The sequence below is a fragment of the Caretta caretta genome, chromosome 13 (assembly GCF_965140235.1).
Source record: "Caretta caretta isolate rCarCar2 chromosome 13, rCarCar1.hap1, whole genome shotgun sequence".
In the NCBI taxonomy this organism is placed as follows: Eukaryota; Metazoa; Chordata; order Testudines; family Cheloniidae; genus Caretta; species Caretta caretta.
In genome coordinates, this window is record NC_134218.1 from 12,817,204 (window position 1) to 12,830,413 (window position 13,210).

Here is a 13,210-nt window from a genome sequence, read left to right on the forward strand (position 1 = left end):
ATTTAACCATCCTGGGACCCCACCTCCTCCTGGGACCCTCCCTTCCCCCACAGTGCTGATGTGTTTGTCTCTCTCCTCCGGTTGTTGTTTTTTAATACAATTATTGTTTTGGTTTGAAAGCCATTGTTATTCCATTAATTGAAAGCAAACAGAGCCCTGCAAAGAAACAGGCAATTTTCTAAAACCTTCATAGTGCATCGTCTGCACCAACCACCATCACCTCCTGGCATTACAAGCACTGCACTCCCGAGCATAGCAACAAATGTTCGTGGATTTCAGCTGCAAACTGCTGCCTCAAAGTATCCCTGATCCTTATGGCCCCACGCTGCAACCCTCTAATACCCCTGGTCTCTGGCTGTTCAAATTCAGCCTCCAGGTGCTGAGCCTCAGTGGTCCAGCCCTGAGTGAAGCTTTCACCCTTCCCTTCACAAATACTATGGAGTATACAGCACATGGCTATAATCATAGGAATATTGTTGTTATCAGCCAGGTCCAGCCTCCCAGATAGCGCCCAAAAAGCGCCAGCAGGCCTTTAAATGGCCAAAAGTACACTCAGTCATTCTGCACTTGTTCAGCCTGTTGTTGAACTGCTTCTTGCTGCTTCATAAGCCACGGCATTAAAGGGGTAAGCAGGGTCTCCCAGGATCACAAGGGGCATTTCGACCTCCCCTACAGTGATCTTCTGGTCCGGGAAGAAAGTCCCTGCTTGCAGCTTCCTGAACAGGCCAGTGTTCTGAAAGATGCGTGCGTCATGCACCTTTCTGGACCAGCCTGCATTAATGTCCATGAAATGCCTACGGTGATCCACAAGCACCTGGAGAATCATAGAAAAATACCCCTTGCAATTAATGTACTCGGTGGCTAGGTGGTCTAGTGCCAGAATTGGAAAATATGTGCCCTCTATCGCCCCACTGCAGTTAGGGAAGCCCATTTGTGCAAAGCCATCCATAATGTCACGCACATTGCCCAGAGTCACGGTCTTTCAGAGCAGGATATGATTAATGGCCCTATGCACCTCTGTGAACATGAGTCCAATGATTGACTTTTCCACTCCAAACTGGTTAGTGACCAATTGGTAGTAGTCTGGAGTAGCCAGCTTCCACAGTGCCATCAACATGCACTTCAACAACAGGGCAGCTCTCATTCTCGTGTCCTTGCACCACAGGGCGGGGGCGAGCTCATCACATAGTCCCATGAATGTGTCGTTCCTCATCTGAAAGTTCTGCAGCCACTGCTCATCATCCCAGATGTGCGTGATGATGCGATCCCACCACTCAGTGCTTGTTTCCCGAGCCCAGAAGCGGCGTTCCACTGTGGTCAGCACCTCTGTGAATGCCACAGGCAATCTCATGTCATAGCTACTACGTGTGGCAAGATCAATGTTGAACTCTTCTTGCCTTTGTAGTTTAAGGAATAACTCCACTGCCACTCATGACGTGTTAGTGAGAGCGAGCAGCATATTGGTCAACAGTGCGGGATCCATGCCTGCAGACCGAAGAGGCCGAGCGCACAGTGCACAAACCGTTGAAAGAGGGCACCAAATGCGGACAGAAGCACAGGGGTTGCTGGAATGTGAAGCAATGCATCATGGGGCATTGGGACATGACCCAGGATGCCCCGCAACCCCTTCTGCCTTCCACGAGTCTTAGCAGCAGAAGAGGAAGAGATGCTCTGTGGGATGGCTGCCCAGAGTGTACCGCTCCAAATGCCACTGCAAGTGCCACAAGTGTGAACGTGCTATTGTGCAGACAGCTGACAGCATGAATGCACAACAACGGTTTCCCTTCATCACTCTGAGTGGTGCTGTCACTCTGCCAGCGTAGAAATACCCTGAGTAACTCTGTTTATGTCATTAGGACCTTTTGCATAGTACTAACCAGTGCGATAAAGGATGCATAATCAAAGCCTTCATTTTTATCCATGTTGGGTAGTTGTGGGGCATGAGACTCAGCTCCAAGAATCAAGAGGAAGGAAAAGCAAATCATTACAGCTAATAAGTTTCCTGCCCCTAGAGAGAACATGTAAAAGATACTGACAACAACTATACTTCTTGACACTGTAGGAAGACACGTTGCACCAGCACAGGGAACTTGGAACAGGTATGAGCCCGTTCCTACAACCCTCAGAGTCCTGCCAAAACAGGAGATCTCAGGGGAAGTGACAAAACTGCAGTCAGAGAATCTAAGAAGCCCAGAAATGTCTGATAAACAGATCCCGATGTAACCACAGTGTATTGTTTGTCATCATGGGCTTTTATCACAGCGATGTACACTCCTGGGTTTCCTCCACTGGTCGGCAGCTCTCCAGCCTGGGCAATTTAGCAAGGGGAGCATTTTTATTCCCCTGTTGGAAAGGATATTCGCCTTCTTTTTTTATCTGACAGGAAATATCTCTTTAAAAGTATATGATGCCACCTAAACCCGAGACATGCTGCAGGTTTCTCTGAGTAATCTAACCAGTGTTGGGCCTTCCTGTTGGCAAGATATGCCTCACTTAGCATTTGCCAGCAACAAAAATGTCCCTGAATAATCCAGGATTTACTGCTGCAGAGACTTCTGGTATCACCTTTCTCCCCTTTTATAGCTCAGCAATAATCTTAAATTCGGCTGAAAACAAAGAGCTACCTGTTGACAGCTAATCCTAAAAGACCGAGCTTTGTGTGAAACTAAAAAAAAAAAAAAAAAAAAGGAAAAAAAGAAAAAAAAAATCAATCCCCAAACCTGTCATTGAACAGTTTTGGCAGGAAACACAAATATTTTTGGTTTCAGAGTAGCAGCCGTGTTGTTTGGTTAATTTTTGCTAGTATTTTTCAGCCCAGTTAAGAGCCACATCGAATTTTTCCTTCTTTGCACTGGCCCATGTTCGCACGAAGGGGATATGCTAGAAAACAATAGATAATTTAAACAAAAAAAGTGCTACAGAAGGTATTTATCTGAGCTCTTTTCAAAGCCAGGTGCAGGGAGTTGAAACCTGAAGCTCAGGGACCTTGACAACATAGTTGGATTCACTCAGTAATCACATTGGTCAGGGGGTGGGGGAAGGGAACACAGCTATAGGACAAAGGGTCAGATGTTGGAGAAAAGGCTTTCATTTCCTCCATGCAGGGATTATCCAACAAGTCAGCAGTGAAATGAGGGTCTGACAGTAATAAAATAATGATCAAAACTACACAGCAAAAGTGTCCTGTAGTAACCCACATTTAAAAATCCTGCTAGATGCTAGGTTTGTATTTGCTCTGGTAAAATGAGCAGCGTGGATTATATCAAAGCCACATCTACGGTTTGAAGGCCCAGGCCTGCAACGGGTTGACTTTGCTAGTGCTGTCGATGGGAGCTGAGGGGTCTAGTGCTCTGGGGGATCTGGACCTTGGATTGCAATTTGTACAGGGTCAAATCCTACTCTCATTTACACCAGTGTGATCTAACACACTGAATGCATCCGATGAAGTGAGCTGTAGCTCACGAAAGCTTATGCTCAAATAAATGTGTTAGTCTCTAAGGTGCCCCAAGTCCTTCTTTTCTTTTTGCGAATACAGACTAGCACGGCTGCTACTCTGAAACCTGACATTAGTAGATTAACTCTGCATTAACAGCAGTACAAATTAAAATTCTTAAAAGATGCCTGCCACTTTCGGCCTGTGCCCGGCAGCTCCGTTAAAAAGTGCTGTCACCAGATAGGAGTGCAATGACAGGCCGGCATCTGGAGACAGGTGGTGGAGGGGAGACAGCCTTTTACAGTCCCCAGTTTCAGATTTTCCACAGAGTATTTAATTAGGCTCTAGCATGAGTTGAAACATGTTTCCTGAACTTCCCAGATACCTCCAAACAAATGTGTGTGCAGAGAGCCAGCTGTGTGGGTCAGGTGGTCTGCCACGTTAATTCTGTTCCATTACCTCTGGGTCTATCTATGCTGCATTCCCAGGGTGTGACCACAGCTTTTTCACAGACGCAAGTTAGGTTTAATCTAGCTAGCTCAGGTCCCAGAACAGGGAAGCTGCAGTAGCCTGGGTTTCAGCATAGGCTAGTCCACGAGGATTTGTACACCTGCACTGAAGCTTATGCGGACGTGGCTTCGCTACTCAGCTCAGGTATGTCTGCTCAAGCCACAGTCACACCCAGTGATTGCAGAATAGACATAGCCACAGTCTCTTAAAGCCCCCACTTCCATCAGCTGAGATTTGGAAGGAGTCATACAAATCTATGGGACTTGACACACACTTTTATTCCCCACACTGACCAACATTTCAAAAGCCTGGCCACCTCCATGTGTGCCACTGTTAGCATTTGCTCCCACTGAACCCATTTGTGCGACTTGCTTGCTTGCAACAGTAGGCTAAACTTGTAACTTTTATGCATACAGACACATATGCGGGAATGCCATTTTGTGTACATAGATATGAAAATGTATCCACAAAAAACACTCTTTGGTCTGTACTGTTTAACACTGGCATGGAACCACTTGTTGCTTTAGATGGCAAGCTCTTTGAGATCCAGGCCTGGACCTTATTCTGTTATGCTGTTTACATTTACAGTACCATGTACAAAATAATAGATAGGCTGATATCCACACCTTTTGCTATTACACAAAAAGTGCTACATGACTTTGGTTGTGGTGCCTATTCCAGAATGCAATCAGAGAGTTGAACAGAAGAGGTTGGCTGGTCAATATGGCTAGGACCAGGACCAGGATACATGGGATCGATCCTAGGCTGTGACAATACATTAGTCAATATATTCCAGCTGTTTGAGGTCTTCAGATGGAAGGTATAAAGAGGGGAAAATTATTAGCATTTGTTAGTAATAAATAGAGATAGGCCTGAGTGACAAGTTCAGATCCAGCCTAAAAGTAACCCAGTGTTTGTGGCTGTTTGGACCTAGGGTTTCATTCAGATCTTTCTCTATTGTTACTTTTTATATAATAGCAGAGGAGAGAGTAAATCTAATGTGTTGAAGATGGTTATGTTTTCTATCCAAAAAAACAACCTTTATTTTCTATTAGAGACCACTCAAATAATAAAAGTCGCCATGAAAGAGCATAGCATATGCATTTCCTGTAGAACAAGCTGCATTCAACAACCTCTCAAATGAACTGCCTACAGAATCTTAGAATAGAACGGTGCAGTACACAGAAAACAAGTCAAAACAGATACAAACTACCTACACCACTAAGGAAGGTCCTTCTATCTTTTCCTTCAGGTTTCCAGTAGTTACTAATTGTCTTTCTTACTATATAAAATATAAAGGAAATGGAAATGAGAACTGAGCTGTATTACAGATGCTGAGAATCTGACAGAATTGATCACTAAATTTTCACTCAGTGGATGGAAGAGGGCTCCCACTCGATTAGTATCAAGTATGTACGTGTAGCAAGGAAAGGCATAGTCTTTCAAATAGACTGGGAACCTCCCACCTAGAAAAACGCCCTGTGTAATCAGCCTCCTGGATACCAGAAAACTTTCAAACATGTTCTAGGATGACCTCAAACTTCTTTTGATGCTTTGAGCTCAATTCTGCAATCAATACCCTGGACAGCTTGTGAAACAAAATAAGAGGGATGATCAGACTTTTATTGTCAGCCTTTCTACTTACCGCAAACTCCAGGACATAGGTTTACAATCTGTGCCTCTTTGATATATGACACATGTTGCAGTGTGTGTACTTACTCACTAAAATTGTTCTGGTTTGTCCTTGTTTTTTTCTTGTCTGTGTTTGTTTTCTGTCTCTGTATATGTGCTAATCTCTGCTGGCATTTTTTAAGCAGACAAACTGTTCCTCCCCCCCGCCAACGTATTTTCAGTATACGATTTTTTATTGGTATCTCACAAGGAACAGCATTAAAATTTACAGCTGAAATAATGTTCATTGCATCCTAACTAAATTCTTATTCCATTAGGGCCTGTGTGTGCAAGACAGAGCGAGTAAGTACACTTATGTTATTCCATGGATATGCAGCACTACACTCACTACCCTGTTACTTCCCATTTTAACTAGCAATGGGAACATAAAAATAAATACTAAGCATTTATATAGCAATGTTCATCTAAGTATTTCAAATGTAAATATTAGATTATAAACTCTTTGGAGCAGGGTTTAGGTCTTTAACAACATTCAATCAATAATCACAACCACAACATTGACTCTTACAACAACCCTGTGAAGAAGGGAAGACTTAATATCCTCATGGTAAAGATAAGAATGCGACCAGATTCTCAGCATGTAAATCAGCAGAAGTCAACAGAGCTATGCCGGTTCACACCAACTAAGAATCTGGCTCACATACGATAAGAGATGTGGCCAAGTTTACACAAACTGACGGAACCAGGAAGGGAAGTTAAGTTCTGTTAAGTTCCGTTCTTGTGCATATTTCCTCAATTGATCTGAACACTAGGTTTCACTAAGAACCAGAAATCTGTCTGGTTAGCCAAGCTGTCTGAATTTCTCTTAGAGAGACAGTGTGTGTGAAGTAATATCTTTTATTAGACCAACTTCTGTTGGTGAGTCTTGTGTTGCTTGAAAGCTTGCCTTTTTCACTGACAGAATTTGGTCCAATGAATAGATATTACCTCACCTACCTTGTCTCCCTAATATCCTGGGACCAACACAGCTACAACTACATTGCAAACAATTAATTTCTCTTGAGATTTGCAGTGCTTTCTGCTTCCAGCTGGCACGGAATTGGGAAGTGCACAGGTAACACAAGTGACTCGGCATGGAGAATTCTAGAGATGAGCCTGAAGTAAAACCTCAGGTCTAGACACCCTGAACTTTGAAGACATGTGGATGCAGATCCAAACTTCATGGATGGACCATACCTCTTTAACAACTCCCAAACCTCAGACTTCGCGGAAGTCCAGATGCAGATCCCAATCCAGGTCTGAACCACAAAGCTTGGGCCCATCTCTGGCAGGTTTTCACTTTCAATGTGGGATGGAACTTTCCATGGCTCTAAGCTCTTCAGAACAGGGATTTTCTAGTATGTTACGTCTGCACAGTGCTCAGCACTAGGACTGAGTGAATAATTGATTTTTCGGTTCAACTACAAAACCAAAGCACAAAACAAAATTAAAAAAAAAACAGAAAGATTTAAAAATTTAATTTTTTTAAAAAACCCATAGTGTTATTTGATCTAAAACAAAACATCTCCAGACATTTTAAAAAAGCTAAGGAAATAAAGGCCTAGATTAAAAAAAAAAAAAAACAGGGAAGAAGGTGATGGTGGGTATTTGCTCTGCCCCCACCCCCTTTTGATCCAGTAGACTGGAGGAGTTATGGCATTTACCAGCTATAGAATCATTGGGACTCTTTCTCTCTCTCTGGCCCAATGACTAGTTAAGTATTTCAGCACAAAATGGAACAGCTTCAACAGGAGAGATGAGAGACCCCCAGCCCAGAAATCTCAATAGTCAGCAGGTTAGATCACTCACCTGGAAGAGGAAAGACCTAAGTTTAAGTTGCTACTCCAGAGTCATGATCTGACCCTTGGTCTCCCACATCCCAGGTGAGTGCCCAAACCCCAGGGCTGTTGGCACCTACGTTTCCTAGTGAATCTAGCCTCCTTTTCCCCCCCTCCCCCTTTTTTTAAGCCAAAACTATTTGGTGAATTTGTGCTGAATTCATGAATAGTTTTGGCTGACCCCAAACTGCATTTTTTGGCTAATAAACTATTTCACCCATCTCTACTCAGCGTGATGATGCGTGGATCTTAGCTAGGCTTCTAGGCACCACTGAAATAAATAGTAATGGTTCTTTGCCACATGCCCTGTACTCAGAGTTCATAGCTGCTGCAAATTAAATTGGGGACACAAGGTGAAGGGTAAGGAGGGAAGAAAGGACAGAGGATGGAGGAGAGTGAGAAGACTTCTGGATCACAAACTTCTCCCCCAAACACGGAAATGTTTTGATGGGGAGTGGGGACCCTTTCCACTAGCTGGTGACCCAGATGTTTTCAGAAGCTTTTAAAAAGAGAGAGAGACTGCTGTGGAAACGTCTTTGAAAGGAGACAGAGTGATAGGGGAATGCAGTCCCTCTGTGTCATTTTGGGATTTAATAAGAGCTGCCAGAAGCTTTGAGGGTATTTAATCTCCTCAAATGGATAATAGCTGTCAGAAATTTTAGAGGGACATTTCTCTAGCTCTTCTAATGAAAGTAACATATCAATGCACTGTTTTGTGGTGTTTTAGAAGGGGAACAGGAAGGAAAAGCCTATTGAGATTGGGACAATTGTTGGGTTGTGTGTTAATTACATATTCTCCCCTGCTGTGGATACACCTAGATGAAACAGAAAACAGCCTTCCCTTCCCCTCCCCCACAAAGAGCACCAAATCCATGGACTATAGACAGTGGACAAAATGACTATATAAATCCCTAACCACACCCTCACACCTGGAGAGCCATGACTTCATTAGCTACCAGATTGGATCACCCCATGTGCTCTTTGTGGGTCCTCACTACCTCAGCCTCGTTCTCCTTTTAAAGGAAAAAAGCATTAAAAGCACAGGTCAGTTTGAAAGGAGATGACCAGTTTAAAGCATATTAGTTGCCTCAGAACAGGCCATACATAAATAAACCTGGTGCTAGTGCTTCAGGTGCAGAATGGAAAGAGATAAGGGACTTAGCAAGAAAGGAGCAGCCAGGCTGCTGAAGAAGCGATGACTGTGATGCTAATGACCTGCTGATAGCCCTGATCTTGCTAACAGAAGACAGAATGGAATACCGCCCTAGGCACTGGGAAGCATATTAGAAGCAATGGACATTGCCCACGCCTATTATTTCATTCTGTCTTTAAACATTTGAAGGCTCTTATTTAAAATAATGACATTAGATAGAGAAGTTAGGTTTTCAATCAGTTTAGGCCTGCGACCGTGTGAGTAATTTGCATGTGCATTTACTGCAATAATGTGCAACAATATGCATAAAGTGTTCACTTAGCTACTTGTGTGTACAATTAGCTGATCTGCATGCACTGTCATGACAAACGTGCATGCAAATTAGTCATGCAGTTGTGTGCACATAGTGTGTGACTAACTTGCTTGAGAACCTACATAAGAACGGCCATACTGTGTCAGACCAAAGGTCCATCTAGCCCAGTATCCTGTCTTCTGACTGTGGCCAATGCCAGGTGCCCAGAGGGAATGAACAGGTAATCAAGTGATCCATTCCTTGTCGCTCACTCCCAGCTTCTGGCAAACAGAGGCTAGGGACACCATCCCTGCCCATCCTGGCTAATAGCCATTGATGGACCTATCCTCCATGAATGTATCTAGTTCTTTTTTGAACCCTGGCCCAGAACTTAGCCCTCTACTTTCCTTATTCAAGCAAAACTTCCATGACTTCAGTGACAGACCTGTCTGAACAATAACTTCAGGATTTCAGTCAACTGCAGTAAAAACTAAATAGTCTTTTTCATGTTGTACTACCCAAAGTTTCCTTTCATTTTGCTTCCAGTTTCAAAATGAAATTTTGCCACTGTAATTTTACCAGTAAAAAAGAAGTTACATTTTCCCCTTTCAAGGAGAATTCCGGTTTCATAGCATGTCAGTGACAAACCAGTATTAGAAATCAGGAGCTCTTGCCTTCTATGGTAAGTACTGTTTGTCCCTAAGAGTTTGTCTACAAGGGGACAATCAAAGATTTAATATGCATTAATTAAAGGTGTGAATTTAACATGGATTAGTTGAACCACATTAAATCTCTGTGTACACGCTATCATTCAGAGTTAGGTTACATCTACACTACAAAAATGGGTCGACCTATGTTAGGTTGACTTATAGCCACCATATTAATTACTGCGGTGGCTGATATCCACACTACCCTACTTCTGTTGGTGGTGTGCATCCTCACCAGGAGCGCTTCCATGGACTGAAGAGGTGCAGTGTGGGGGACTGAAAGCCAGGGCCCTCCTCTCCCTGGCACGTTTCCAGCTCGCTCAGCCACAGTCCCTGGCAGTCGAGCCCAGGCAGGGAGCGGAAACCACCTTGCCAGCCAGGCTCTCTCAGGCAGCTGCCAGGCTGCAGAGCAGCAATCGGGAGGGGGGGTGCTAGAAGCATCTCCCTCCCGCTCCCCATCTGCGGCCCGGGATCCCACCCACCAAGAAGAGCAGCGGAATCTGCAGGGGGCTAGGTGCAGCGGGAGGACAGAGTGCCCCCCCCGCAGGTAATGTGCAGTGGGGAGAGCGCGCTGGCCCCAGGCTGGACATGGGGAGGCTGGACATGGCCAGCAGGGGGACATGTGACCTCCTTTAGATTGTGCCCCCCCGCATATGGGGAGCCCTCAGGGGAGGGGGCAGAACAGAGTGGGAAGAGGTGGAGTGGAGCAGGGTTGGGAAGAGGTAGGGCGGAGCCTTGGGGGAAGAGCTGGAATGGGGGCAGAGCCTATGACGGAGCCGGGGGTCGAGCACTCCCCGGGAAAATCAGGAAGTCAGCGCCTATAGACTAAGGGAAAAAGATAGAGCCTAGCAAGAATAAAGAGAGACAAAAACTGGCGTACTAAGACATCTGAACTTGGCCCGGTTGTTATTTAAAAATGAAGCTTATTTTGTGGCAGAGCAAGGATCCTTTGTATCCTCAGGTCTTCTCCATCGGCTAGTGCGAAGGTCTGATGGAAAGTGTGCCCATACCCTGCTGCTGGAGGGAGTTCTAGATGCCAAGGAACAAAGGAGACCCACAGTCCTCCTTTTTCTCTATGCCAGCGCCTGTAAAATAGGGAAAGCAGTATTTACTCCCCTTTGAAAGCACTTTCCTTCATCATCCACCTTAATTCCCATTTTATTTTTCAATATGGGCAAGCAGGCATAAATTGCTTAGCAAACAAGTCCCCTAGACTTCCTTTTGATGTCTCTGTAAATCTTCTTCATACCTGGAGATACTGTGAACTTTTCAGAACTTAACTTTGTTTGCCTGATTACAGGAGCCACAGCAAGTGAGGGAGCCTAAAATCTTATACTATGTGCTTAGTAAAGCCGGTTGGGAACTGGAATTTCCCTTAGGTGGGAAATTCTGACATTTGGGGTGGTGGGGAAGCCCCAAATTGGAATAAAAAACCAAAATGTCAAAATTTCATATAAAATGAAAATTTTAAAAAAACAAAACAACCCACCTGATTTGGGAACCTCAAAATGTTTCATTTCAATAACGTGAAATTGTTTTGTTTCAGTAAATAGATTCATATGCTAAGGTCAGAAGTGACCACTGTGATCACCTAAATCTGATGTCCTGCATTTGAATCCATTTGAACATATTTTTTGGAAAAATATCTGATCTTGATATTAAACTTGCCAGTGATGGAGAATCCACCATAACCCTTGATAAATTGTTCCAGTGGTTAATTTTCCCTTATGATTAAAAATCTGTGCCTTATTTCCAGTCTGAATTTGTCTACCTTCTGCTTTCAGCCACTGAATCTTCCCCCACAAAATGTTTTGATTTTGACAAAAACTGCATTTTTGGTTGGAAAACTGTTCCACTGAAAATTTTTCTACCTGCTGTAATGTTTAGTTAAAGCACAACCCTAAAGCCCCTTTGGTACTGCTCTCACTACGCACACCTATCCTCAGTTAGCTCTAGGTTAGATCTGATGTATACATTCTACACTGTCTTGATATTTTCACAATGTTCATCACTGTAATTTCTGAGCACCTGCAATGGGAAAGCAGGTGCTTGGTTCTAATGCCTGAATATTGGGTGAAAGAAGAGCCTATCACCTTGATCCTATATTAAAATATGCTATAAAACATTATGTGAAAACTGGACCAGATCCTTAACAGTCCAGGCCCTCGTCAGTAAAATAGATTATAGTCAATGGAGCAACAAGAAAAGGAGATTTACACTAGTTGATGATATTTTCCTCTTCAACATTACTTTAAACATCCCTGTGAAGATTTCTGCTTTCCCACAAAACAGACTTTTCTTATAAAAAACTACATGGAGATGTTCAGATGTCTTAGTTGCTTTCTTTCTAGTCCAGTGAAATACCGGAACCTGGATTATTTCATTCTCAGATCATTCTCATTCGGTTGCTTATTCACTTTACTCTATAGATGTCCTAGAGCTGCTTTCTGATATATTGGAGGTGAGCTTGCTGACCTCTGCTGGCAGAGAGAAGATTGGCCCATTACTGATATTGCGTTCTCTAGGGAGCCAAATCAATGACAGACACATCACTTTTTTCCATTTAAACGTTGCTGACAGTTTTTAAAGAACAAAATGATGCCAGAACAAACAAGATAGACAAACAGTAGGCAAAATGCCAATCACTTCTTACATAGTTTCAGCATCTCTACCCCGAGTTCCAATACTGGGTTCTGTTACTCCCTCAGGAAGAATAATCATCATTCGTAAAGTGGTTGGATTTTTTTAAGTTGGGAAAAATCTGTTAAAATGTTCTGGCCTATAAGCACAAAGTCAGAACTGACATTCTTTATACCTCAACTAGGCATTCACAGCTGGATTCTCCTCTCTCAAACCAGTGTGGCACATTGATTTCAATATATGATTTACACCAGAATAAAGAATTTGGGATCAAGGCAAGAGTCTGAAGATCAGCGTGCCAGGAGTATTATTTTCGTTAGTTCCACGTCTCCCAAAGAGCAAAGGGCTTTATCCTACAAAGACTTACATTCTAACTGAAATGGACATAAAATACTCCTGCACAAAGACTCACATATGTATCGAGTACTACAGATTGTGGGCAGTTGCACCACTCCTAGTGAGCATTCCATCACTGAGTCTAAACTAAGAGTGTAACTTCACTTTAATAGTCTCGTTAAGGTGGCCCCCTATTGCTTTTCTTACAAATTGAGAAACTGCAATTTCCAAGAGGCTTTTTATTAATGGTTATAAGATATCCTGAGAAATGAGATGCAACATTGGTATGTGATCAATAAAATATACTGTAACTATGATGTGTAATGAAGACTGATTCAGAAAGCAACTAGAACTGAATGAGCCTCTGGTGTTTTGAATGGAATGGGTCCAAGTTCTTGTTCTGAGTAAAAATGTCAAAGACACGGGTATAAAGCCAGCCTGGATTTAGTTCTGCATTTTGGAAGCCTCCTAAGCTAGGAATTGGGAGGGAGCAGAAAGTGTGAGAAAGAACAAATGAGAGCATCCCATGTAAGTGAAGTGAGAAAGGGAGAAAACCAGGGTCCAGAGAAATAGAGATCAAGGCCAGTGCCACCATCGAATTCAAAGCCAGGAGATCCTTCCAGTCCCGTT